Below are 27,830 nucleotides of genomic sequence, written 5' to 3' on the forward strand. Positions count from 1 at the left end.
GGAAAAAGGCGTGGCACAGGGTGTCGGCCGGGAAGAGAGGGGATTGGGACCCAATGGAGGATGAAACCGGGAGGGGCGGGACCAGTAGACTTGTGGAGTGAGAAGATAAGGAAGGGCTGTCTCCCTTGGATGCCAAGCTGCTACTGGCTGAGGTTGGAGGTACAGAGCCAGAACAAAACAAACAAACAAAATAAGCGAAAGCGTCAGGGCCGAACAGTGGGGAAAGTAATTTTATGTACAAGTAAGAGGTTAAACAGTGCTAGCTCATGCTCATTACTGACATTCTAAAATTCTCTAAACCAAGGCTCTTACTTAATCCCATATCTTGGAGGGAGAGCCAAGTGCGTAACAAATTTGGGGCCAGCCTGGACTACATAGAGAGACAGTATTTTAAAGAAAATAAAGAACACCTCGTGAGTGTAAGAACGAGCTGTTAGATTTACCTCTGTTTTTTCACCTTGTCTCAAGCAGAGAAATTCAAGAGACTTTGGCTTTCCAGTACTGTCTAAACACCTGAGGGCAGGGAGCAATTCTGTGAGGTGGGGAAGCCATAGAAAACCATAATGGAACTTTCTGTCTCTAGTGTGACTTTATAAAATGAGGGAGACGTCTACAAACAAGATACAGAAACTGCAAGGAGAGCCCCAAAACCTGAAGGAAGAGGCCTATATTCACAAAACTAAGGACTACCAAGAAGAGCATTTAACCATAACTCAAAGCAGGAGAACCATTAATTTAACTTGGACTTTTTGACTCGTATACCAAAGAATTCCACATTTTTAAATCTCTGCACACACACACACACACACACACACACACACACACACGTTGGTTTTCAAGACAAAATTTCTCTGTGTAATGGCCCTAGCTGTCCTGAAACTTGCTTTGTTGGCCAAGCTACCAGGCTGACCTTGAACTCTACCTACCTCCCTGCACCTCCCAAGTGTTGGGATTAAAGGCATGGGCCACCACACCCAGAGAAAGCATATTTCTTGTTCACTTTTGAACTAGGATTTTGAAGTTTTGAACTAGGATTTTATACCTGAAGTGGCATGGATAAAATAAATGTTCACAAAGAAGTGTGGGTGTGCTGGACTGCTTTTCTGTTTGCTTGTTGGCTTGTTTATTTGTTGTTTGTTTGCTTTTATGCAGACAGTTTCAGCAGAAAACAGCAAGCTTTCTGCTTTGTTTCACTGATCTTGTCCACTGATCCTTACGTCTTTAGAAGATTAGGAAAGGCTGTGACAATACACAGTAAGTATGATAAACCAGACTGGGGAAGTTCACTGGATGTTGCAGGCTGCCAACGGCCATGCAGGAGGCACAACTAATAGCTTTAGAACTCATAAGATGCAGCCCACCGGTTAGCACACCGGCAATGGGTGTGCCTGGGTGTGGCACCACGCGGAGGACCCCTTGTCCTGAGGACTTCATGCTGTTAGAGAGTTCTGCTCTGCTGACTGCTCTCACTTCCTTCTTAATCTAAGAACTGTGTGGAAACTCTAAGGGGGTTCTCTGCTCCTCGCTGGGCAGTATCTCTGTCACTCAGAATAGTGCTTGATCTTTCGCAGGCATTCCTGCTGGTCCATATCTGAACTGACCCCTGTCAGTGGCTATACCCATTGGCTGCCTGCCTTGGTTTACCATATGGTGACAGAGCCTGTCTTTGACAGCAGGCAACAATACGAATATGATTGAATTTCTGATATAGAAAGATGTGTTTGAAGTGGTCATAAGTGGTCAGGGAATCTATTTAGGAGGTCATTGGTAACTAAACGGTGTCTACACTAATACAAATGACTGAACCGATGGGGTCTGGGCATGACAAATATTTAGGGGACAGTGTTAAAGAGCAATGATGACTAACAGCCTGGTGAGGAAGACAGAGGCATTAAAGGTGACTCTCAGAGTACTGATTTATAAAACCAGATATGACCAATCAGCTTGGGAGTAAGAGTATCGAGTAGATGAAAATGAAGAACTGTTTATTTTGTAAATGTTTGTATTGCTCATGATAGTATCTGTAAGGCATCAAACAGGCCAGGGTTTCTTAAGCTTTTCACTGTGGAGATTTGAAGCCAATCAGCTCTCCTGAGATAAGGGAGAGCTGTCCTGTTAATTACTTAGTACCGGACATCTTGTCTGCAACATTTGTTGATTGGGCCAGTGCTTGTAAAGGTGAACAGATGGTGTGACGGCCTTTGGGACAATAATAAACCCCCCGGGTTCAACAGTAAATGAAATGAGAGGCTGTTACATGGAAATGAATCTTAAGGAAACACCTAAGACCTCTCCTGACTAGAGAACACTGCAGAACACAGAACAAAAGCACAATTTGTGCTAAGGTTCTGAGTAAAGAGAAAACTACATGACTATTATTCATACGATATCCTTCAGAGAAAATCTTCTAGCAAGTGTGATGTCTGTGTGAGATGTTTTCTCCTCTTAGGAGGAGGGAATTCAGCTATTTCATAATACAAATGAGGGCATAAAATAACCCCAGAATTGCTGATACTGCACCACTGAAATGTCATTCTGGAATCTCTGAGAGTAACTCCAGTGGTCCAGGGAGAGATCAAGTATCAATACAGTTTGTGTGTTTAAGGGTTACAAGAAAATACACTGCCCATATATGGCACGAAATACATGATAGTACTACTGAAGACAGCTGTTCGCCCAGGGAAGTAATTGTAAAGTAGTCTATCATGGAGAGCTCTGCCTCTGATCCCAATCACAGATAAGCTCAGACCAGAAGAAACAGAATCACAGACACTCGATGGCTACCAGCACTCTTCTCAGTACAGAACACTCATCCAGGGTTTCTGAGGTTTTATGGCAACAAACTTCAAAGACCCCGTTAAGCAACCAAAAGCACCAACAAATGACAAACTAGATAGATGGTCAGAACACCACAGCAAGGTAGATGAGACATAACCAGCATAGTGTTCTTCAGGGTTAAGGTCCTCCATTTGCTTAGCTGATTGTGGGATGTTACAGAGAGGATATCCTACTCATACACACGGGCACATGAGCGCACACACATGAGCAAACGAATACACACACGTGTGCATACACACACACACACACACACACACACACACACGCCCGCACACACACACCACAAACATTGACCTAGAAAATTCTACTCTGGTATAAGCAAGATTAAAACAAAGCACAAAAGTTGAAAGAAACTATTTAAAAAAAATAAAGGAAGAAACAAATGGTTTACAACTCTGAAGATGCTAACGATCAGTAATAAGTGATTTTAGTCAGAGGGGAATGTGGACAGAGAGAAAGCAAGAAACATCTGTGGACAAATGTTCTCCTTAGCCAGTCTTCTCTACTGACACATGAGGAAATTATAATATTTTTGTGCCCGTCACTTCTTAGAAGTGGAGCTGCCCGGGCGATTGATTCGGTGACTGGGTGATTCTGTCTCCCACCCCATTTTCATGTTACTTTCTCCCCAGCTTGGTAGCCGACTAACTCCAATCCGATGCCTGCTTTCCCGGGAATTACATCTTTGTGTCCTCCTATCATTGCCTCCTGCTGAGTTTTCCTGCAGCTCACATTTTATTTCAAAATCGAGCCTATGTAGACCCAAGGAAATGTTTCTATCCTCAGAACCATGCTGACACAAGAATATAGACCAAGTCTTTCCTAATAGAGGGAAACCTCTGGATTCATACTCTATTTCCTGCTGACAGAGGCAGGTCATTCCCCCTACAGATGTCTGTCTCTGCGAATGTGGCTTTTTGTGAACTTGACAAATAGCGTAAACTCGTCTTGTACTTTCTTATAACTGATGCAGTGTTACTTCACAGATTGACCCTTAATAGCAGGAGAGGGGGAGGTAGACAGGATAGCATCCATTCTCTCATCCATCCACACCACAGGGTATTTTCAGGTTAGATGCAGACAAAGAGTGTCGATGCATATAATTATCAGCTTGATAGCGTAATCATGTGAGATAGAAATGCACACTATGTATGTGCTATTACAAACTGAGAATGCCCCGTCTGATTCGTGGCCAAATGGCTGAAGGAAACAATTTCCCCTTCTTGTTCTCCCTTTATTCCCTAAGCTGCTAGTTGTGGTTGAGTACAGAATGCCCATGTAGGTACATAAGTATCATAATAAAAATTAAAGGTGATTTAACAGATGTTGTGTGGTTACAGAGGACAAATCAACCATAAAACCCCTCGTTATCATACACCACAGAAGCTAGTCTGCATCTGCCTTGGTGGGATTCATCGTGCTTTTGCGTGATCTTTCCTAGCTCGCCACCCATCCATCCACCTGGGGCCAGGAAGGTTTATTCTGTACCGGTGTGTATATAAAGTATACAATTAAAAATTCTATAGGCGTTCATGGTTTAGAGACTGCCTGTAACCTCATAAGAGAATTTGGGTTCTGGGCTTGTGAACAATATGGACTTTTAACCGCCACAGGAGCTTTTAGAGGTGCGCTAAGCATACTTTGCATTATAAGGTGAATATGAATCATCAGAGTCAAGGGTGGAATCGCTCATTTAAACCGATGTGACTGGGTGTCAAGTTGACAAGGGGTGTAGTCGTCATCCTGATTGGATTGAGAACCACTACAGAGACAGACCTCCGGGTGTATTTATGAGAGTGTATCCAAAAAGTTTAACTGAAGAAGTCAGACCCACCCTAAATATGGCCTACACCACCCAACGGAGCAGGGACCCCTGGTTTGATGAAACAGAAAAGAGTTGAGCACCAGTATTGACCCCTTTTGGCTGCCTGACTACACCACAGTGTAACCATGTGTCTTGCACATCTGCTGCCTTCGGTTCCTTACCATAGTGGATAACACTCACAAGCTGTAACACTCACTCAGTCAAAGTAAACTCTTCCTCCATTAAGTTGCTATGGGCAGGGGTGGGGGGGTAAGAAAAGTAACCACAGGCATAGCCAATTTGAGCATACAGATTTTACAAAGGGGAAGTCTTTATTTGCTGACATTAATGTTGGTTATTATTAAAGAAGACCACTAAAACTATCCGAATAAACACCCAAAATTCACTGCATACAAAAGCTTGATCCTGGGGGGGAGGGGACAGGTGAGATGAACCCATAGAAAGGTAGAAGGAGAGAACTGAACCCATAAGTTACCCTCTGAGTTTCACACATGGATCAACACATTCATATCACATCCACAACAATAACAGTAATAATAAATAATTTTTTTTATTTTATTTTTTTTTATTAACTTGAGTATTTCTTATATACATTTCGAGTGTTATTCCCTTTCCTGGTTTCCGGGCAAACATCCCCCTCCCCCCTCCCCTTCCTTATGGGTGTTCCCCTCCCAACCCTCCCCCCATTGCCGCCCTCCCCCCATAGACTAGTTCACTGTGGGTTCAGTCTTAGCAGGACCCAGGGCTTCCCCTTCCACTGGTGCTCTTACTAGGATATTCATTGCTACCTATGAGGTCAGAGTCCAGGGTCAGTCCATGTATAGTCTTTAGGTAGTGGCTTAGTCCCTAGAAGCTCTGGTTGCTTGGCATTGTTGTACATATGGGGTCTCGAGCCCCTTCAAGCTCTTCCAGTTCTTTCTCTGATTCCTTCAATAGGGGACCTATTCTCAGTTCAGTGGTTTGCTGCTGGCATTCGCCTCTATATTTGCTGTATTCTGGCTGTGTCTCTCAGGATCGATCTACATCCGGCTCCTGTCGGTCTGCACTTCTTTGCTTCATCCATCTTGTCTAATTGGGTGGCTGTATATGTATGGGCCACATGTGGGGCAGGCTCTGAATGGGTGTTCCTTCAGTCTCTGTTTTAATCTTTGCCTCTCCCTTCCCTGCCAAGGGTATTCTTTTTCCTCATTTAAAGAAGGAGTGAAGCATTCACATTTTGATCATCCGTCTTGAGTTTCGTTTGTTCTAGGGATCTAGGGTAATTCAAGCATTTGGGCTAATAGCCACTTATCAATGAGTGCATACCATGTATGTCTTTCTGTGATTGGGTTAGCTCACTCAGGATGATATTTTCCAGTTCCAACCATTTGCCTACGAATTTCATAAACTCGTTGTTTTTGATAGCTGAGTAATATTCCATTGTGTAGATGTACCACATTTTCTGTATCCATTCCTCTGTTGAAGGGCATCTGGGTTCTTTCCAGCTTCTGGCTATTATAAATAAGGCTGCGATGAACATAGTGGAGCACGTGTCTCTTTTATATGTTGAGGCATCTTTTGGGTATATGCCCAAGAGAGGTATAGCTGGATCCTCAGGCAGTTCAATGTCCAATTTTCTGAGGAACCTCCAGACTGATTTCCAGAATGGTTTTACCAGTCTGCAATCCCACCAACAATGGAGGAGTGTTCCTCTTTCTCCACATCCTCGCCAGCATCTGCTGTCACCTGAGTTTTTGATCTTAGCCATTCTCACTGGTGTGAGGTGAAATCTCAGGGTTGTTTTGATTTGCATTTCCCTTATGACTAAAGATGTTGAACATTTCTTTAGGTGTTTCTCAGCCATTCGGCATTCCTCAGCTGTGAATTCTTTGTTTAGCTCTGAACCCCATTTTTTAATAGGGTTATTTGTTTCCCTGCGGTCTAACTTCTTGAGTTCTTTGTATATTTTGGATATAAGGCCTCTATCTGTTGTAGGATTGGTAAAGATCTTTTCCCAATCTGTTGGTTGCCGTTTTGTCCTAACCACAGTGTCCTTTGCCTTACAGAAGCTTTGCAGTTTTATGAGATCCCATTTGTCGATTCTTGATCTTAGAGCATAAGCCATTGGTGTTTTGTTCAGGAAATTTTTTCCAGTGCCCATGTGTTCCAGATGCTTCCCTAGTTTTTCTTCTATTAGTTTGAGTGTGTCTGGTTTGATGTGGAGGTCCTTGATCCACTTGGACTTAAGCTTTGTACAGGGTGATAAGGATGGATCGATCTGCATTCTTCTACATGTTGCCCTCCAGTTGAACCAGCACCATTTGCTGAAAATGCTATCTTTTTTCCATTGGATGGTTTTGGCTCCTTTGTCAAAAATCAAGTGACCATAGGTGTGTGGGTTCATTTCTGGGTCTTCAATTCTATTCCATTGGTCTATCTGTCTGTCTCTGTACCAATACCTTGCAGTTTTTATCACTATTGCTCTGTAATACTGCTTGAGTTCAGGGATAGTGATTCCCCCTGAAGTCCTTTTATTGTTGAGGATAGCTTTAGCTATCCTGGGTTTTTTGTTATTCCAGATGAATTTGCAAATTGTTCTGTCTAACTCTTTGAAGAATTGGATTGGTATTTTGATGGGGATTGCATTGAATCTGTAGATTGCTTTTGGTAAAATGGCCATTTTTACTATATTAATCCTGCCAATCCATGAGCATGGGAGATCTTTCCATCTTCTGAGGTCTTCTTCAATTTCTTTCCTCAGTGTCTTGAAGTTCTTATTGTACAGATCTTTTACTTGCTTGGTTAAAGTCACACCAAGGTACTTTATATTATTTGGGTCTATTATGAAGGGTGTCGTTTCCCTAATTTCTTTCTCGGCTTGTTTCTCTTTTGTATAGAGGAAGGCAACTGATTTATTTGAGTTAATTTTATACCCAGCCACTTTGCTGAAGTTGTTTATCAGCTTTAGTAGTTCTCTGGTGGAACTTTTGGGATCACTTAAATATACTATCATGTCATCTGCAAATAGTGATATTTTGACCTCTTCTTTTCCGATCTGTATACCCTTGATCTCCTTTTGTTGTCTGATTGCTCTGGCTAGAACTTCAAGAACTATATTGAATAAGTAGGGAGAGAGTGGGCAGCCTTGTCTAGTCCCTGATTTTAGTGGGATTGCTTCAAGTTTCTCTCCATTTAGTTTAATGTTAGCAACTGGTTTGCTGTATATGGCTTTTACTATGTTTAGGTATGGGCCTTGAATTCCTATTCTTTCCAGGACTTTTATCATGAAGGGGTGTTGAATTTTGTCAAATGCTTTCTCAGCATCTAATGAAATGATCATGTGGTTCTGTTCTTTCAGTTTGTTTATATAATGGATCACGTTGATGGTTTTCCGTATATTAAACCATCCCTGCATGCCTGGAATGAAGCCTACTTGATCATGGTGGATGATTGTTTTGATGTGCTCTTGAATTCGGTTTGCCAGAATTTTATTGAGTATTTTTGCGTCGATATTCATAAGGGAAATTGGTCTGAAGTTCTCTTTCTTTGTTGTGTCTTTGTGTGGTTTAGGTATAAGAGTAATTGTGGCTTCGTAGAAGGAATTCGGTAGGGCTCCATCTGTTTCAATTTTGTGGAATAGTTTGGATAATATTGGTATGAGGTCTTCTATGAAGGTTTGATAGAATTCTGCACTAAACCCGTCTGGACCTGGGCTCTTTTTGGTTGGGAGACCTTTAATGACTGCTTCTATTTCCTTAGGAGTTATGGGGTTGCTTAACTGGTTTATCTGTTCCTGATTTAACTTCGGTACCTGGTATCTGTCTAGGAAATTGTCCATTTCCTGAAGATTTTCAAATTTTGTTGAATATAGGTTTTTATAGTAAGATCTGATGATTTTTTGAATTTCCTCTGAATCTGTAGTTATGTCTCCCTTTTCATTTCTGATTTTGTTAATTTGGACGCACTCTCTGTGTCCTCTCGTTAGTCTGGCTAAGGGTTTATCTATCTTGTTGATTTTCTCAAAGAACCAACTTTTGGTTCTGTTGATTCTTTCTATGGTCCTTTTTGTTTCTACTTGGTTGATTTCAGCTCTGAGTTTGATTATTTCCTGCCTTCTACTCCTCCTGGGTGTATTTGCTTCTTTTTGTTCTAGAGCTTTTAGGTGTGCTGTCAAGCTGCTGACATATGCTCTTTCCTGTTTCTTTCTGCAGGCACTCAGCGCTATGAGTTTTCCTCTTAGCACAGCTTTCATTGTGTCCCATAAGTTTGAGTATGTTGTATCTTCATTTTCATTAAATTCTAAAAAGTTTTTAATTTCTTTCTTTATTTCTTCCTTGACCAGGTTATCATTGAGTAGAGCATTGTTCAATTTCCACGTACATGTGGGCATTCTTCCCTTATTGTTATTGAAGACCAGTTTTAGGCTGTGGTGGTCCGATAGCACGCATGGGATTATTTCTATCTTTCTGTACCTGTTGAGGCCCGTTTTTTGACCAATTATATGGTCAATTTTGGAGAAAGTACCATGAGGAGCTGAGAAGAAGGTATATCCTTTTGCTTTAGGATAGAATGTTCTATAAATATCCGTTAAGTCCATTTGGCTCATGACTTCTCTTAGTCTGTCGACATCACTGTTTAATTTCTGTTTCCATGATCTGTCCATTGATGAGAGTGGGGTGTTGAAATCTCCCACTATTATTGTGTGAGGTGCAATGTGTGTTTTGAGCTTTAGTAAGGTTTCTTTTACGTATGTAGGTGCCCTTGTATTTGGGGCATAGATATTTAGGATTGAGAGTTCATCTTGGTGGATTTTTCCTTTGATGAATATGAAGTGTCCTTCCTTATCTTTTTTGATGACTTTTAGTTGGAAATTGATTTTATTTGATATTAGAATGGCTACTCCAGCTTGCTTCTTCTGACCATTTGCTTGGAAAGTTGTTTTCCAGCCTTTCACTCTGAGGTAGTGTCTGTCTTTGTCTCTGAGATGTGTCTCCTGTAGGCAGCAGAATGCAGGGTCCTCGTTGCGTATCCAGTTTGTTAATCTATGTCTTTTTATTGGGGAGTTGAGGCCATTGATATTGAGAGATATTAAGGAATAGTGATTATTGTTTCCCTTTATATTCATATTTGGATGTGAGGTTATGTTTGTGTGCTTTCATTCTCTTTGTTTTGTTGCCAAGACGATTAGTTTCTTGCTTCTTCTAGGGTATAGCTTGCCTCCTTATGTTGGGCTTTACCATTTATTATCCTTTGTAGTGCTGGATTTGTAGAAAGATATTGTGTAAATTTGGTTTTGTCATGGAATATCTTGGTTTCTCCATCAATGTTAATTGAGAGTTTTGCTGGATACAGTAACCTGGGCTGGCATTTGTGTTCTCTTAGGGTCTGTATAACATCAGTCCAGGATCTTCTGGCCTTCATAGTTTCTGGCGAGAAGTCTGGTGTGATTCTGATAGGTCTCCCTTTATATGTTACTTGACCTTTTTCCCTTACTGCTTTTAATATTCTTTCTTTATTTTGTGCGTTTGGTGTTTTGACAATTATGTGACGGGAGGTGTTTCTTTTCTGGTCCAATCTATTTGGAGTTCTGTAGGCTTCTTGTATGTCTATGGGTATCTCTTTTTTTAGGTTAGGGAAGTTTTCTTCTATGATTTTGTTGAAGATATTTACTGGTCCTTTGAGCTGGGAGTCTTCACTCTCTTCTATACCTATTATCCTTAGGTTGATCTTCTCATTGAGTCCTGGATTTCCTGTATGTTTTGGACCAGTAGCTTTTTCCGCTTTACATTATCTTTGACAGTTGAGTCAATGATTTCTATGGAATCTTCTGCTCCTGAGATTCTCTCTTCCATCTCTTGTATTCTGTTGGTGAAGCTTGTATCTACAGCTCCTTGCCTCTTCTTTTGGTTTTCTATATCCAGGGTTGTTTCCATGTGTTCTTTCTTGATTGCTTCTATTTCCATTTTTAATTCCTTCAACTGTTTGTTTGTGTTTTCCTGGAATTCTTTCAGGGATTTTTGCGATTCCTCTCTGTAGGCTTTTACTTGTTTATTAATGTTTTCCTGTGCTTCCCTAAGTGTGTTCATGTCTTTCTTGAAGTCCTCCAGCATCATGATCAAATATGATTTTGAAACTAGATCTTGCTTTTCTGGTGTGTTTGGATATTCCGTGTTTGCTTTGGTGGGAGAATTGGGCTCCGATGATGCCATGTAGTCTTGGTTTCTGTTGCTTGGGTTCCTGCGCTTGCCTCTCGCCATCAGATTATCTCTAGTGTTACTTTGTTCTGCTATTTCTGACAGTGGCTAGACTGTCCTATAAGCCTGTGTGTCAGGAGTGCTGTAGACCTGTTTTCCTCTCTTTCAGTCAGTTATGGGGACAGAGTGTTCTGCTTTCGGGCGTGTAGTTTTTCCTCTCTACAGGTCTTCAGCTGTTCCTGTGGGCCTGTGTCTTGAGTTCACCAGGCAGCTTTCTTGCAGCAGAAAATTTGGTCTTACCTGTGGTCCTGAGGCTCAAGTTCGCTCATGGGGTGCTGCCCATGGGCTCTCTGCAGCGGCAGCAACCAGGAAGACCTGTGCCGCCCCTTCCGGGAGCTTCAGTGCACCAGGGTTCCAGATGGTCTTTGGCTTTTTCCTCTGGCGTCCGAGATGTGTGTGCAGGGAGCAGTCTCTTCTGGTTTCCCAGGCTTGTCTGCCTCTCTGAAGGTTTAGCTCTCCCTCCCACGGGATTTGGGTGCAGAGAACTGTTTATCCGGTCTGTTTCTTTCAGGTTCCGGCGGTGTCTCAGGCGCAGAGGTCCTGCCGCTCCTGGGCCCTCCCCCACGGGAGCCCAGAGGCCTTATACAGTTTCCTCTTGGGCCAGGGATGTGGGCAGGGGTGAGCAGTGTTGGTGGTCTCTTCCGCTCTGCAGCCTCAGGAGTGCCCACCTGACCAGGCGGTTGGGTCTCTCTCTCACCGGGTCTGGGAGCAGAGAGCTGCTGCGGGCCGGGATCCGCGGGTGTGGTCTCCATGTGTTCTTTCTTGATTGCTTCTATTTCCATTTTTAATTCCTTCAACTGTTTGATTGTGTTTTCCTGGAATTCTTTCAGGGATTTTTGTGTCTCCTCTCTATGGGTTTCTACTTGTTTATTTATGTTTTCCTGGAATTCTTTCAGGCATTTTTGCAATTCCTCTCTGTAGGCTTCTACTTGTTCTCTAAGGGAGTTCTCCACGTCTTTCTTGAAGTCCTCCAGCATCATGATCAAATACGATTTTGAAACTAGATCTTGCTTTTCTGGTGTGTTTGGATATTCCATGTTTATTTTGGTGGGAGAATTGGGCTCCGATGATGCCATGTAGTCTTGGTTTCTGTTGCTTGGGTTCCTGCGCTTGCCTCTCGCCATCAGATTATCTCTAGTGTTACTTTGTTCTGCTATTTCTGACCGTGGCTAGACTGTCCTATAAGCCTGTGTGTCAGGAGTGCTGTAGACCTGTTTTCCTGTTTTCTTTCAGCCAGTTATGGGGACAGAGTGTTCTGCTTTCGGGCGTGTAGTTTTTCCTCTCTACAGGTCTTCAGCTGTTCCTGTGGGCCTGTGTCTTGAGTTCACCAGGCAGGTTTCTTGCGGGGAAAAGTTGGTCCTACCTGTGGTTCCAAGGCTCAAGTTTGCTCGTGGGGTACTGCCTAAGTCCTCTCCGCGGCAGCAGCAACCGGGAAGATCTGCGCCGCTCTTTCCGGAGTCTCCGTGCACCAGGGTTCCAGATGGCGTTTGGTGTTTTCCTCTGGCGTCTGGATGTGCACAGAGTGCAGTCTCTTCTGGTTTCCCTGGCTTGTCCGCCTCTCTGAAGGTTTAGCTCTCCCTCCCACGGGATTTGGGTGCAGAGAACTGTTTATCCGGTCTGTTTCCTTCAGGTTCCGGTGGTGTCTCAGGCGCAGGGGTCCTGCTGCTCCTGGGCCCTCCCCTACGGGAACCCAGAGGCCTTATACAGTTGCCTCTTGGGCCAGGGATGTGGGCAGGGGTGGGCAGTGTTGGTGGTCTCCTCCGCTCTGCAGCCTCAGGAGTGCCCACCTGATCAGGCGGTGAGGTCTCTCTCCCACGGGGTTTGGGAGCAGAGAGCTGCTGCGGGCCGGGATCCACGGGTCTTGAGTTACTTTTATATCCAGTCATTTTGCTGACATTGTTGGTCAGGTTTAGTAGTTCTTTGCTGGAACTTTTGAGGTCACTTAAGTAAACTATCATATCATCTGCAAATAGTGACATTTTGACTTCTTCCTTTCTAGTTTGTATCCCTTTGATCTCCTTTTGTTGCCTGATTGCTCTGGGTAGGATTTTGTGTACTATATTGAATAAGTACACACACAGAGGGTTGGGGATTTAGCTCAGTGGTAGAGCGCTTACCTAGGAAGCGCAAGGCCCTGGGTTCGGTCCCCAGCTCCGAAAAAAAGAACCAAAAAAAAAAAAAAAAACAAAAAAAAGCAAATCAAAGTACACAGAGAGAGAGAGAGAGTGGGCAGCCTTATCTAGTCCCTGATTTTAGTGCTTCAAGTTTCTCTCCATTTAGTTTGATGTTGGCTACTGGTTTGCTGTCTATTGTTTTTACTGTGTTTAGGTATGGGCCTTAAATTCGTGATCTTTCCAAGACTTTTAACACGAAGGGCTGTTGAATTTTGTCAAATGATTCTCAGGATCTAAGTACATGATCATGTGGGTTTTTTTTTTCTTTGAGTTTGTTTACATAGTGGATTACATTGATGGATTTCTGTATATTGAACCATCCCTGCATCCCTGTGATGAAGCCTACTTGATCATGATGGATGATTGTTTTGATGTGCTCTTGAATTTGGTTTGCAAGAATTTTATTGAGTATTTTTTGCGTTGATATTCATAAGGGAAATTGGTCTGAAGTTCTCTTTCTTTGTTGGGTCTTTGTGTGGCTTAGGTATAAGCGTAATTGTGGCTTCATAGAAGGAATTGGGTACTGTTCCTTCTGTTTCTATTTTGTGGAATAGTTTGGATAGTATTGGTATTAGGACTTCTATGAAGGTCTGATAGAATTCTCCACTAAACCCATCTGGTCCTTCCTGTGCTTTTTTTGGTTGGGAGAATTTTAATAACTGCTTCTATTTCTTTAAGAGTTACGGGATTGTTTAAATGGTTTATCTGATCCCGATTTAACTTTGGTACCTGGTTTCTGTCAAGAAAATTATCCAGTGGTTGGGGATTTAGCTCAGTGGTAGAGCGCTTGCCTAGCAAGCGCAAGGCCCTGGGTTCGGTCCCCAGCTCTGAAAAAAAGAAAAAAGAAAAAGAAAAAAGAAAAAAAAGAAAATTATCCATTTCATCCAGATTTTCCAGTTTTGTTGAATATAGGCTTTTGTAGTATGATCTGATGATTTTCAGAATTTCCTCAGATTCTGTTGTTAATATTCCCTTTTCATTTCTGATTTTGTTAATTTGGATACTCTCTCTCTGTGTCCTCTGATTACTCTGGCTCAGGTTTATCTATCTTGTTGATTTCTCAAAGAACCAGCTCCTGGTTTTGTTGATTCTTTGTATAGTCCTTTTTCTTTCTACTCGGTTGATTTCAGCCCTGAGTTTGATTATTTCCTGCCTTCTACTCCTCTGGGGTGCATTTGCTTCTTTTTGTTCTAGAGCTCTTAGGCATGCTGTCAAGGTGCTAATGTATGCTCTCTCCTGTTTCTTTTTGGAGGCACCCAGAGCTATGAGTTTCCCTCTTAGGACTGCTTTCATTGTGTCCTATAAGTTAGGGTATGTTGTGCCTTCATTTTCATTAAATGCTAAAAAGTCTTTAATCTTTTCTTTATTCCTTCCTTGCCCAACTTATCATTGAGTTCAGCATAGTTCAACCTTCATGTGCATGTGGGCTTTCTGTTGTTTTTGTTGTTATTGAAGAACAGCCTTAGTTTGTGGTGATCCGATAGGACGCATGGGATTATTTCAATCTTCCTGAATCTGTTGAGGCTTGTTTTGTGACCAATTATATGTAACTTTTGGAGAATGTAGCAACAGGTTCTGAGATGAAGGTATATTAGTTTGTTTTAGGATGAAATGTTCTATAGATATCTGTTAAATCCATTTGATTCATAACTTCTGTTAGTTTCTCTGTGTCTCTGTTTAGTTTCTGTTTCCATGATCTATTCCTTGGTTAGACTTGGGTATTGAAGTCTCCCACTATTATTCTGTGAGGTGCAATGTGTGCTTTGAACTTTAATAAGGTTTCTTTTATGAATGTAGGTGCCTTTGCATTTGGAGCATAGATATTCAGGATTGAGAATATCTCATCTTGGTGTTTTCCTTTGATGAATATAAAGTGTCCTTTCTTATCTCTTTTGATAACTTTTGGTTGAAAGTCAATTTTATTCCATATTAGAATGGCTACTCCAGCTTGTGACTTGAGACCATTTGCTTGGAAAATTGTTTTCCAGCCTTTTGCACTGAGGTAGTCTCTGTCTTTGTCACTGAGGTGTGTTTCCTGTATGCGGCAAAATGCTGGGTCCTCTTTCTAGTCTGTTAGTTTATGTCTTTTTATTTGGGGGATTGAGTCCATTGATGTTAAGAGATATTAAGGAATAGTGACTTGTTTCATGTTATTTTTGCTGTTAGAGGTGGAATTATGTTTGTGTGGCTATCTTCTTTTGGATTTGTTGCAAGGAGATTACTTTCTTGCTTTTTCTAGAGTGTAGTTTCCCTCCATGTGTTGGAGTTTTTCATCTATTATCCTTTGTAGGGCTATATTTGTAGAAAGATATTGTGTAAATTTGGTTTTGTTATGGAATATCTTGGTTTCTCCATCTATGTTAATTGAGAGTTTTGCTGAATATAGTAGCCTGGGCTGGCATATGTGTTCTCTTGGGGTCTGTATGACATCTGCCCAGGATCTTCTGCCTTTCATGGTCTCTGGTGGGAAGTCTGATGTAATTCTGACAGGTCTGCCTTTATACGTTACTTGACCTTTTCCCCTTAATTCTTTTAATATTCTTTCTTTGTTTTGTGTGTTTGGTGTTTTGACTATTATGTGTCCAGAGAAATTTATTTTCTGGTCCAATCTATTTGGAGTTCTATAGGCTTTTTATACGTTTATGGGCATCTCTTTTATTTTATAATTTTGCTGAAGATATTTACTGGCCCTTTAAATTGGGAGTCTTCACTCTCTTCTATACCTATTACCCTTAGGTTTGATCTTCTCATCTTGTCCTGGATTTCCTAGATATTTTTGGTGAGGAGCTTTTTGTGTTTTACATTATCTTTGATGGTTGTGTCGATGTTTCTATGCTATCTTCTGCCCCTAAGATTTCTCTTCTATCTCTTGTATTCTGTTGGTGATGCTTGCATCTATGACTCCTGATCTCATCTTAGGTTTTTCATTTCCAGGGTTGTCTCCCTTTTGATTTCTTTATTGTTTCTATTTCCATTTTTAGATCCTGGATGGTCTTGGTCAATTCCTTCACCTGTTTGGTTGTGTTTTCCTGTAATTTCTTAAGGGATTTCTGTGTTTCCTCTTTATGGGCTTCTACTTGCTTACCTGTGCTGTCTTGTATTTCTTTACATGAGTTATTTAGGTCCTTCTTAAAGTCCTCTATCATCATTATGAGATGTGATTTTTAAATCTAAATCTTGCTTTTCTAGTGTGTTTGGATATCCAGTATTTTCATTGGTGGGAGAATTGGGCTCTGATGATGTCAAGTAGTCTTGGTTTCTGTTGCTTGGGTTCCTGTGCTTGCCTCTCACTGTCAAGTTGTCTCTGGTGTTAGCTTGTCTTGTTGCCTCTGACAGTGGCTTGTAAGCCTGTGTGTCAGCACTCTTGTAGACCTGCTTTCTTTCAGCTGGATCTGAGAACAGAGAGCTATTCTTGGGTTTGTGTGACCTGAATCTTCCAGGCCGGTCGCTTGGAAAAGAAGGGTTGGTCTTACCTCTGCTCTCAGTTGTGTCAGAGCTCCAGGAGACTGGCTTTTGACTCTCAGCACAGGCAGAAACCATAAGGTTCCTGCCGCTGACTGCTCCTAGTTTCATGTATCCAGGGGGCCCTAGGCAGGTTCCTCTTGGGCCAGGAATGTGAGCAGAAGTGGTTGTCTCCCCCTAAGCTCTCAGGATTGTCCTTACTTCTGAGAGTCCAGCTTTCTCTCCCATGGGATTTGGGTCCAGAGAGCTGTGGGAGTGGTTCAGCTCCTGGTACAGGCAGAAACCAGAAGTGTCCTGTCCCCCTAATATAACTTCAGACACAAGTGCCAGTCAATATAAAATGTAGCAATACTGAATTAAATTGAAAAGTATCAACAAAAATATAAATAATATGAGATACTTACATATTTCATAAGTATGTAAGTAGCGTTCAGGCCAGACACAGTCCTGAACACTATAAACAAACTGTCACATTTAAGGTCCCAACAACCCAATTGGGGCAGTCATGTTAAGTGGTCAGTTTACACACAAAATCCCAACATGCTTATGGAAGTTAAACAAGTCACTCAGAGCTATAAACTTTTATCAAGAATGGAACCCAAGTCTCCAAAAATTCTAATTCTTTTCCCTTCTGTTGTTTTGCATTTAGCCTATCAACCACAACTGAAATTTGAGCAGGAATTAAGACTTGCATGGATAATGAAAACTTACATGTGGTTTGCCTTGCAGAGTAAATGAATGGGCACTTTGCATTAGCTGGGAGTGCGGGTGCTATAGTCACAAACATGAGGGGGATGGAGGGCAAAGAGGATTATGTAAAACTGTATGATCAGTGGAAGTGCTGAAAGAGGAGCCTGGAAGGTTTACCTAGCCAAACTGGCATAGAAGTCTTTACTGGTTCCAGAAGGCATTGGCTCACCAGTAGGGGAACTATCCTATAGAATGAGAATTCAAATGTCAATATGGAACATAATTGGATACGTATTAACCAAAAGTTCTTAATTGAGGTGAGAGGTGGTGGTTGATTAAATCAAGGCAGAGGCCATCAATGGGATGAACCTAAGACCTGTGTTGGGGGCAGGTTGGGATGGCTCCCTTCCTTGCTCAGGCCTGCAGGTGGGTGTTGGGTGTGTTCAAAAGTGGAAACGGCTTCAGCAAGTGAAAGATGTCCTGACTTTTTCAAACATAAAATCTCTTGCCCTGGGTTATGCTTTACTAATCCAGATGGGGAAATCATCATTTCTGACTTCAGAGAAAAGATTAATGGTAAAATTTCATTACTCTTCCTGAGTAATAATAATAAAAAAGTGTGATGTCTTCCAAGAAAATAATTACAGCACCACAGGACAAAGAGTCTCATCGGTATAATTTAAAATTATGAAGTAGGTCATTACTTGATGTCCTGAGTCTAAAGTGCACCTAGCTAGTTCATAATCAGACTCCATCTGTCCAAAATTAGTCAAATTATGCTGCACACCCAGAAAGAAAAACTATTCATTTCATTTTATGGTTGTCGATGTACTGTCAAATGTAATTCACGTGGGCCTTGATTATTCATTCTGATCCTCCTAAAATGCTTGAATATTGCTCAAATGAGAAGAGCAGCATATATAAGATGTATAATAAAAGCTATCATTCATGAGCTCAGAGTCCTAGAAAGAGGGAATTTGGAGAGTGCTGTGGTTGGAATCTGAAAAATCCCTCACAGGCTCTGGTGTTTGAACACACCCCTTCCGCCAGTTGCACTGCCCTGAAAGGCTGTGTCAACTTTATACGGTAGGAACTAGGAGGAGTGCGTGGGCTCTGTCTAGCTGTGCCTCCAGGTCTGGCCACCATAAGTGTCTGACTGCCACATGCTCCTGTCACCACAAAGGCACTCTACCATACCTTCTCCACCATGATGAACTTGAATCCTGCGCTCAAATAAATCCTTCCTTCTTTTAGTTCTTCCCATCAGGACATCTTGCTTACCCCAACAAACAGACAACTAACGAGTTCAAATAGAATATTGTTATTCCTACCTCTAAGAGAGGAGACACGGACATGTGACAGGCGAGCTGCCAGGCGATGAAGAGGTCAGTTAGGACAAGTCAAATGGAAAGTAACTGTCAAGTCTCTTCAGTGTATTTTCTGTAGCGGTGCAGGCAGGGGGCAGAAAAGGAAGATACTGGCTCCCCAGGGTTCCATTTCCAGAATGGCAGAGTCTAATGGAGCCAGATGGGAGAGCTTGTTTCACTGCCAAGGGGCCCTAAATAAAGGCTCCTAATGTGTCTATTGACGCATGGGGCAGCAGGAAGGAACAGAAAGGACGAGGAATGGATAGACACTGAGTCAGGACAAATCAAATGGCCTCCAGAAAACCCTTAGTAACAAGGGCTCAGTAAAGGTGCCTGGGAAGGGTCTTTTAAACAAGATCCCAGTAGAGACACCCCCAAACGCAGGTCTGAATGTGTAGATATCCGAACTTGCATCAGTGCCCCCGCCAGAGTCCTTTAGACCAAGAGCTAAGGCGCGTTGAAAGCCTTCATTTCCCCCACAGTGTCTTCCGTCTGTCTGTGTTCTGGCATCTGTCTGTTGACTGTGTCTGACGTCTGTCTGGATCTAACAAAGGGCTTCGTGCTGTATTTATTGAATAGCGCAGAAAACATGGGATGGGAAAGGAATGAGAAATTCTTTTTTTATTTATTTAATTTTTTTTTTGAGACAGGGCCTCTCTGAAGCCCTAGCTGTCCTAGAATTCCCTCTGTAGACTAGTCTGGCCTCAAGCTCACAGAGACCCGCCTGCCTCCGCTTTCTAAGTGCTGGATTAAAGGTATGTTCTTAAAAAAAAAAATAGAAAATGTTAACAGCTTTACAAAGGAAGAAGCGACTTTACCGACTCAGAATAACGCTCAAAACCGCAAACAGACGTTATCAATCTGTCTCCACACGCTGCTTTTAACATTTATTTGTTTCCTTCAAAGTCATAGTCATTTGGTTGCTTTCAGCTTGAACACACGAAGCCTCAGGTGACTCTGGAACATACATGAATAGCAAGCTCCAGAGGATGGTTGGAATAAGAGCTATGTTTGAGAGAAAGCCGTGGATGAAAGTGCTCATGGGTAATATCTGAAGCAACGATAAACCACCTTCCTCTTTGAAGCCCTGCCAATGACATGGCTGCCAATCTCGTTCTCTCTCTCCTGAACTGTGAGAATCATCTTCATATTGCTCCTCAGGCTCTCCCCTTTCCAGGTCGCTCTTCATATTTCCGTCAGGTTGATATGCCTAAATATAATATACCATCACTCAAAGTGAAGAAAACCTATGCCTCTTGCTCTGAGACTCATTACAGTTAAAGAACAGGACAGCTACATTGAAAGCATTTTTCTATACTGCTTTATGTGACTGTCATACTTGAGGATTATTCCACAGAAAAATGGGGGAAGTAGGACCCACTTTCTGAGCATGGAGGTGCATGCTTTTAATCCCAGCACTCTAGAGCATCATGAGTTCGAGAATAACTTGGGCTGCATATTGAAAGGAAGACATGAACAGATTCTCTCCAAATTTTTTTGGAGATTATCTGATACTTCTACTGTAAAGTCCCAGATATATTAGCTGTGGTTTTTGGTCTCAAACCCCAATTAAACATCAAGGGCAATATGCTGGAGTTTGAAGGATCTGGATGTGATAAATCTAGGACAGGCAATTTTCAGAATTCTACATGCAAATAGAAAGATTCCCTTGACCCCTCACTCAGACCTAGTCCTTACCCATGACCTCAAATCCTTACCACTTGATTGACTTTAGCACATAACCAAAAATTACTCAAGGGAATGGCGTCTTTCCCTCCTCCCTACAACTCCAGGATGTGAGATGGTTGAAACTGGCACCTGCTAGTCCAAATTCAAACTTGCAAACATCTTTTGTAGGCCAATACAATTCCCTATGCAGCATTAATTTTTTAAATCTTTATTCCTTCCTTGCTATTAAAATGTGAGCACATACCTGCCTTGAGGGTGAGGTTGACATTTTGGCAATTGTTAATCAAGTAGATAGAGCTAGAACAGTACTTCTCCGTAGGGAGGGTAATTGGGTTCCAGCTCATCACTCCTGGCCCAGTTCAATCATGTGAACTCGGTCTGTGCTTCTGATCGTTAGCTCATGTGCCAATCACCTGGAGAATTCAGCTAAATTTTAGATTCTGCACCAGCTGGTCTAAGAAGAGATTCTAAAACACCCCAGGGTTGGATGTTGTTGGACAAGGAACTGCCTTTCTGTAACAAGAGACTGAGCAGGTAGCATAGTGCTTCCTCTGCCCTAACCTCTCAGTTTTTGACCCCAGCTCTTACCATAAGTGGGTATATTCTCCTGAGACATTTCCCATACTAACTGTAGCTCTGTGCTGTGGTTTGAATCCAAGATGCCCATAAGACTCTGCATTTGAACACTTGGATCCCAGTTGGTGGCACTGTTTGGAAGATTATGGAGCCCTTACCAGGTGGAGCCCTGCTATGGGAAGTACTCACTGTGGGCAGGCTTTAAGGTTACTCTCCCCTGCTTCCTGTGTGTAGATGAAATGTTATCAGCCAGCTTGCCACTCCTGTCACCATGTCTCTGGCCATGATGGACAAACCCTAACCCTAACCCTGACTCTAGTGCTAATAATTCTTAAACAATTCTAGAAAAGATAAGAGAGTGTTTTAGTTAAGGTTTCTATTTCTGTGAAGAGGCACCATGACCACAGCAACTCTCGTAAAGGAAAACATTTAATTGGCTAGCCTACGGTTTAGATTAGAGGTTTAGCCCATTCTCATCATGGTGGGAAGCCTGGCAGCACATGACAAACATGATGCTGGAGGGGGAGCTGAGAGCTCTACATCTGGGTTGGCAGGCAGTAGGAAGAGACACTGGGCCTAGCTTACACATCTGAAACCTGAAAGCCCACCCCCAGTGACACACTTCCTCCAATAAAGCATGCCTTCTAATCATGCCATTCCCTGGTGACCAAGCATTCAAATCTGTAAGTCTATGGCGGGGTCGAGGAGAAGCGTTCTTATTCAAGCCATCATGTTTCTTTCCCTGGCTCCATAGACTTATAGCCATATTATAATGGGGAACTGCATTCAGTCTAAATCCTGTTTAAAAATCAATGAGTTAGTGAAAGTTAGCCTCTCACAGTGGAAGTTATTAGCTGGTAGGTGGCCTTCAAAGAACAGGGATAAGTCATCATCAAAGCAGGTTTCCTTAGGTTCTTCCTTGTCTTTAAAATGATCTTTGGTTGGCAATATGAAGCCAACATACCTAGTTCCTTACAGCTTGGATGGTGGGTTTTCGCACACTAATTTTGATCCAGGAAAGCTTAAAGAGAAAAAAAAACTTTCTCCCCCGAGTGCTGATGTGATAGTCCTCAAGGACTAATAGGGACATTATTTTGGTTTTTAAATCAGTAAGAGAGAACTGTTCATGTTTGATGTTACACTGTGTCAAGTTACTCCTGTTTTCTGAATTATGAAATCATTTCCTTCTCTCCTTGGGATGTAATACAAACAACTCCTCTTGATTTGCAATCCCGTGCATATTAAAGCCCTATTCTCCTCTTCGACCTCATCTCTAAACTCTCTGCTTTGTCAATAGCAACACATTTTAATCCCTTTCCTCCTGATCCCTCTGTCCATGGAGCCTCTCCCTACCCACCATGCCCTCCCTTTCCTCAACCTGGTCAACTCCTAGAAATCCTTCTTAGGTGAGGAACTCTGCTGATGAAACAGGTTTGTTGCGTTGGAATTCTTCCCAGAACTCATCATCACCACTCTGTGTCAGATAGCTCTCTTACATGCTCTTCTAGCATCCTGTGTGTATTCTAGAACATTGGTTAAATCATTTCTCTTCTTGAGTATAAACACATTTTTTTTTTGGTTCTTTTTTTCGGAGCTGGGGACCGAACCCAGGGCCTTGCGCTTCCTAGGCAAGCGCTCTACCACTGAGCTAAATCCCCAACCCCATAAACACATTTTTTAAAAGAGGCAGTTTTTCTTTATCCCTAGCTAGCTCCCAAATGAATGAGACAGAGGCTATAAGATTTATTTAATTAGCTTTACAACACAATAACTGGGCAATCATGCCTATTCTAATCTTCTAAGCCACTCTGGCTACCTGCCAGCCCAAATCCCTGAGGTACTTGCATTTTTAGTATTGATCTGCCTCTCTCTACTTCAGGTGTGTCCTCCCACAGTGTCTCTGGAACCCTCTTCCTCTTGGTGAACCCCCTTTTCCTCTTTTCCCGCTCCCCTTTCCCTGCCTGGCAGAAGCCCTGGCCTATTTTTCTTCTGTCCAACGATTGGCTGATCAGCTTTTATTGACAAGTCAGAAAATAAACGGGGAGCAATGCTTAAATACACTTGAGACGGGAGATTCTAATAAGCACCACAATGCCATGTCTGGATTGTAATGAGATATGGGAGCCGAAAAATCAGCATTTGAGTAATAATAATAATCCAAGAATAATCTTACACATTGCACAAAACATTATGCCTAAGTGCACATTCTAGAATAATGGTAAAATCTTTTCTCTTCTCGAGGAACCCCCTGTGGGTGGTAAACTGTCAATAAACTCTGACTGTGGGATAAATGAGTACATGAGGAAGTAGAGGTCATCCATGTAACTTCCAACCCCTATTGCTCTGAATCTTTTCATGACCTCTCCTCCCCACCTCTTTCTCATTTTTTTGGTTGTTATTGTTGTTGTTTTTCAGTGTCTTAGTACAAAGCTTAACCTAACCTCAAAATTGTTAGCCTCCCGCCTTTACCTCCAAAGTGCTGGGATAAGGGGCATTGCCACCATTTGACTCATAGACTTTGGTTATAGGTCTTGGACATTTCGTCAGTTAAATTCCTTACCTGATTTCTGATCTCCAGAACCCATGTAAAAAGCCTGACACACTAGACAGGTCTGTAATCCAAGTGCTCTCTCCTACCGAGAGATAGAAAGTGGAGGCAGGAGAATTGCCAGAAGACCACAGGTCAGCTAGTCTAGTAAGCAAAGCAGTGAACGAAAGACCCAGCCTCAATCAAAACAGAATAAAGAACCATTACTCAAGATTAACTTATGACCTCTGCACAAATCCTGTGGCATACTGCATTCACACGTGCTTGAAAACACATACACACACACACACAGCACAGCACACACATCATACATCCACACACATGCATGCACATACACAGCCTTCAAACACAGGAAGGTATCAGTGGATAAACGTTGAATCATTGAATGCTACTGAAGTAACTCTGTGAGGTGTCAGTCCAGCTGTTTTCTTCTCTATCAGTCCTGGGAAGAATTACCATACAGATCCTAACTTGTCAGATAGAGCCAATTCTGCTGGAATGCCTGAGTCAAATAATCTCACAGATGAGGATGTGAGGTGACATTCACAGTCACTTTCCTAATAATCTGACATACTCCGGGGTTCATAGGAAGCAGAATGCCACTGGCTGGAAAATCACCTTCCAAAGATATTTTCATTCTTATGTAAATAAAGGACTTGAAAGCATACAAACACAAACTTCTTTTGAGGTTTCAGCCTGTATTTATTTCAGAATGACACCCGGCACACAATAGCTCGGTTGTGTACTTCTCATGTTGCTGTCACAGCTCTTTCCCGAGTCCTGAAGGGTCCTCCTGCCAGACCTAAGCTCTTGCAGTTTTACCAGGTTCTCTGCTAAAGGAACTGCGAGGCACGTGGAGTTCCTCAGTGGGTCCATTTAAAGGCAGAGCCAGACTTCTCCATCACAGGACCAGGTTTTCCCTTTACAAAGTTGCACTGGTTTCGGTTTGCGAGAATTTTATTGAGTATTTTTGCATCAATATTCATAAGGGAAATTGGTCTGAAGTTCTCTTTTTTTGTTGGGTCTTCCTGTGGTTTAGGTATAAACGTAATTGTGGCTACATAGAATAAATTGGGTAGCGTTCCGTCTGTTTGTACTTTATGGAATAGTTTGGACAGTTTGATATGAGGTCTTCTATGAAGGTCTGATAGAATTCTGCACTGAACCCATCTGGTCCTGTGCTTTTTTTGGTTGGGAGACTTTGAATAACTGCTTCTGTTTCTTTAGGAGTTATAGGACTGTTTAGATGGTTTATCTGATCCTGATTTAACTTTGGTACCTGGTATCTGTCAAAAAATTATTCATTTCATCCAGATTTCCAGTTTTGTTGAATATAGGCTTTTGTAGTATGGTCTGAGTTTTTTTTTTTAATTTCCTTGGTTTCTGTTGTTATCTCTCCCTTTTCATTTCTGATTTTGTTAATTTGGACACACTCTCTGTGTCCTCTCGTTAGTCTGGCTAAGGGTTTATCTATCTTGTTGATTTTCTCAAAGAACCAGCTCCTGGTTTTGTTGATTCTTTGAATAGGCCATTTTGTTTCTACTTGGTTGATTTCAGCTCTGAGTTTGATTATTTCCTGCCTTCTACTCCTCCTGGGTGTAGTTGCTTCGTTTTGTTCTAGAGCTTTTAGGTGTGCTGTCAAGCTGCTGACATATGCTCTCTCCTGTTTCTTTCTGCAGGCACTCAGAGCTATGAGTTTTCCTCTTAGCACAGCTTTCATTGTGTCCCATAAGTTAGGGTTTATTGTGCCTTCATTTTCATTAAATGCTAAAAAGTCTTTAATCTTTTCTTTATTTCTTCCTTGACCAGGTTATCATTGAGTAGAGCATTGTTCAATTTCCATGTGCATTTGGGCTTTCTGTTGTTATTGAAGACCAGCCTTAGGCTGTGGTGATCTGATAGGATACATGGGAATATTTCAATCTTCCTGAATCTGTTGAGGCCTGTTTTGTGACTAATTATATGATAACTTTTGCAGAAGGTAGCAAGAGGTGCTGAGAGGAAGGTATATTATTTTGTTTTAGGATGAAATGTTCTATAGATATCTGTTAAATCCATTTGGTTCATAACTCCTATTAGTTTCTCTATGTCTCTGTTTAGTTTCTCTTTCCATGATCTGTCCACTGATGAGGGTGGGGTGTTGAAGTCTCCCACTATTATTGTACGAAGTGAGATGTGTGCTTTGAGTTTTAGTAAGGTTTCTTTTATGAATGTAGGTGCCTCTGCATTTGGAGCATGGATATTCAGGATTGAGAGTTCATCTTTTTTCCTTTGATGAATATGAAGTGTCTTTCCTTATCTTTTTTTTATAATTTTTGGTTGAAAGTCAATTTTGTTCAATAATAGAATGGCTACTACAGCTTGTGTCTTGGAGTCATTTGCTTGGAAAGTTGTTTTCCAGCCTTTTGCTCTGAGATAGTGTCTGTCTTTGTCACTGAGGTGTGTTTCCTGTATGCAGCAAAATGCTGGGTCCTATTTACATATCCAGTCTGTTAATCTATGTCTTTTTATTAGGGAATTGAATCCATTGATGTTAAGAGATATTAAGGAATAATGATTGCTGTTTTTTGTTATTTTTGTTGTTAGGGGTGGGATTCTGTTTGTGTGGCTCTCTTCTTTTGGGTTTGTTGCAAAGAGATTACTTTTGTGCTTTTTCTAGGGTATAGTTTCTCTCTTATGTTGGAGTTTTCCATCTATTATCCTGTGTAGGGCTGGATTTGTGTAAAATTATTGTGTAAATTTGGTTTTGTCATGGAATATCTTGGTTTGTCCATCTATGTTAATTGATAGTTTTGCTGGATATAGTAGCCTGGGCTGACATTTTTGTTCTCTTGCCCAGGATCTTCTGGCTTTTATAGTCTCTGTTGAAAAGTCTGGTGTAGAAATGAACCCACACACCTATAATCTTTGACAAAGGAGCTAAAACCATCCAATGGAAAAAAGATAGCATTTTCAACAAACGGTGCTGGTTCAACTGGAGGTCAACATGTAGAAGAATTCAAATCGATCCATTCTTACCACCTTGTACAAAGCTGAAGTCAAAATATCACTATTTGCAGATGAAATGATAGTATACTTAAGTGACCTCAAAAGTTCCACCAGAGAACTTCTAGAACCTAATAAACAACTTCAGCAAAGTGGCTGGATATACAATTAACTCAAACAAATCAGTAGCCTTCCTCTACTCAAAAGATAAACAGTCCAAGAAATAAATTAGGGAAATGACACCCTTCACAATAGTCACAGATAATATAAAATACTTTGGTGTGACTCTAACAAAGCAAGTGAAAGATCCGTATAACAAGAACTTCAAGTCTCTAGAGAAAGAAAATGAAGAAGATTCGGAAGATGGGAAGATCTCCCATGCTTATGGATTGGCAGGATTAATATAGTAAAAATGGGCATCTTGCTGAAAGCAATCTACAAATTCAATGCAATCCCCATCAAAATTCCAACTTAATTCTTCATAGAGTTAGAAAGAGCAATTTGCAAATCCATTCGGAATAACAAAAAACCCAGGTTATTGAAAATTATTCTCAACAATGAAAGAATGTCTGGGGAAATCACCATCCCTGTCCTCAATCTGTATTACAGAGCAATTGTGGTTAAAAAAAACTGCATGGCATTGGTACAGAGACTGGCAGATAGATCAATGGAATAGATTGAAGACCCAGAAATGAACCCACATGCCTATGGTCACTTGATCTTTGACAGAGGAGCTAAAACCATCCAGTGGAAAAAATACAGCATTTTCATCAAATGGTGCTGGTTCAACTGGCAGTCAGCATGTAGAATAATGCAAATAAATCCATTCTTATAACCCTATAAAAAGCTCAAGTCCAAGTGAATCAAGGACCTCCACAGAAAACCAGATACACTCAAACTAATAGAAAAAAAGTGGGGAAGAGGCTCTAACACATGGGCACTGGGGAAATTTTCTGAACAGAACACCAATGACTTATGCTCTAAGATTGAGAACTGACAAATGGAACCTCATATAATTGCAAAGCTTCTGTTAAGCAACCCTTTTGTCATTAGGACAAAACGGTAACCAATAGATTGGGAAGAGATCTTCACCAATCCTACATCCAATAGAGGGCTAATATCCAAAATGTACAAAGAACTCAAAAAGTTAGACTCCATAGAATTAAAATCCTATTAAAAATGGGGTGCAGAGCTAAACAAAGAATTCTCAACTGAGGAATGTCGAATGTCTGAGAAGTATCTAAAGAAATGTTCAACATCCTTAGTCATGAGCGAAATGTAAATCAAAACAACCCTGATCGGGGCTGGGGATTTAGCTCAGTGGTAGAGCGCTTACCTAGGAAGCGCAAGGCCCTGGGTTCGGTCCCCAGCTCTGGAAAAAAAGAACCAAAAAAAAAAAAAAAAACCCTGAGATTCAACCTCACACCAGTCAAAATTGCTAAG

The 27,830-nt window shown here is 41.6% G+C and overlaps 1 long non-coding RNA gene across 2 annotated transcripts; it reads left to right on the plus strand.

Annotated features, from left to right (window-relative positions):
- Positions 1 to 83: 83 nt before the first annotated feature.
- LOC148005376 (uncharacterized) lies at positions 84 to 27,763 on the plus strand. Of its 2 annotated transcripts, none has more exons than XR_015623183.1 (3): positions 84 to 159; positions 1,153 to 1,254; positions 26,242 to 27,763. It is a non-coding gene; the product is annotated as an uncharacterized LOC148005376 (long non-coding RNA). The 2 variants fall into 2 exon arrangements; XR_015623184.1 differs by lacking the exon at positions 26,242 to 27,763 and adding an exon at positions 3,471 to 4,371.
- Positions 27,764 to 27,830: the final 67 nt, after the last annotated feature.

Source organism: Rattus norvegicus, chromosome 6, assembly GCF_021556685.1.
Source record: "Rattus norvegicus strain SHRSP/BbbUtx chromosome 6, alternate assembly SHRSP_T2T, whole genome shotgun sequence".
Lineage (NCBI taxonomy): Eukaryota > Metazoa > Chordata > Mammalia > Rodentia > Muridae > Rattus > Rattus norvegicus.